The sequence below is a fragment of the Furipterus horrens genome, unplaced genomic scaffold, assembly GCF_987537825.1.
Source record: "Furipterus horrens unplaced genomic scaffold, mFurHor1.1.pri manual_scaffold_17, whole genome shotgun sequence".
Lineage (NCBI taxonomy): Eukaryota > Metazoa > Chordata > Mammalia > Chiroptera > Furipteridae > Furipterus > Furipterus horrens.
Window position 1 is genome coordinate 82,907,317 of NW_028327187.1, and position 1,255 is coordinate 82,908,571.

Genomic DNA, 1,255 nt, shown 5'->3' on the forward strand with positions numbered 1-1,255 from the left:
GTTCCCACAAGGACACGTGTCTCCCTAAGGGAGAATAAATCTTAATAGAGCCAACAAAGTGAAGTGAACTGCACTAAATCCAGGTAATATTATGGAGCCAATGTAGTTTTCTTGCTGTCTCCCAGTCTCCTTTCTTCCTCTGTCCACTGTCCAGTGTAGTGTTCCATCAAAAGTAGAAAAGTTATGATGACTGTGGTTCTCATATGTGGTTGTCTGGCTGACTTTTGGTGTCTCTAATGAAGGATCAGAAGATCTGTCTTCTCTAACAATTCCTTCAGGTGTGACTAGGATAGCAGGGATTGGGCACTTCTCTGAGCCTCAGGTCTCCATCACCCTCATAGATTCTTGTGAGAAATAGAGACAATAACAACAGAAGCTAAATCTAACAAAAATGTGCAAACCATGGATGCAATAAATAATAAAACTTCAGAGAAAACACAAAAAAGGCCTTAAAAAATGTAGACATAGCATAGGTTCTTGGATAGAAAGACTTGACAGTGTAAAGATGTTATTATCCCCAAATTGACCTACAAATTCAACGGAATTTCAGTTAGATTCCCAAGAGAGATTTTTAAAAAATCACGAAGCTTCACCAGCAAATTCTAAAATGTACCGATGAATGGATAAAAAAAGCTGTGGTACATTTACACAATGGAATACTACTCAGCCATAAAAAAGAAGAAAATCCTACCGTTTGCGACAGCAAGAATGGGCCTGGAGAGCATTATGATAAGTGAAATAAGCCAGTTAGAGAAAGACAGATATCACATGATCTTACTTATATGTGGAATATAATGAACAAAATATACTTACAAACAAAATAGAAATAGACTCATAGATAGAGAACAGACTGACAGCTGTCAGAGAGGGGTCTGGCGGGCTGGGTGGAAAAGGTGAAGAGATTAATAAAAAAAACCCGATAGACACAGATAAGAGCATGGAGATCACAAGGCGGAAGGGGGTAGGGAGAGGTAGAAGAGGGTAAAGGGGGATAAATGGTGATGGAAGGAGACTTGACTTGGGGTGGTGAACACACAATACAATATACAGAAAATATATTATAGAACTGTACACCTGAAACCTATAAAATTTTATTAACCAATGTCACCCCAATAAATACAATAAAAAATAAAATAAAATAAAATGTACCTGGATGTGCAAAGGATATGAAGAAGGACACAGTGGGAGGACTTTCTTTCCAGATGACCAGTCAATTGTGGAGCTGTGGTCCCTGACATAGGGTCATGCTGGTGTA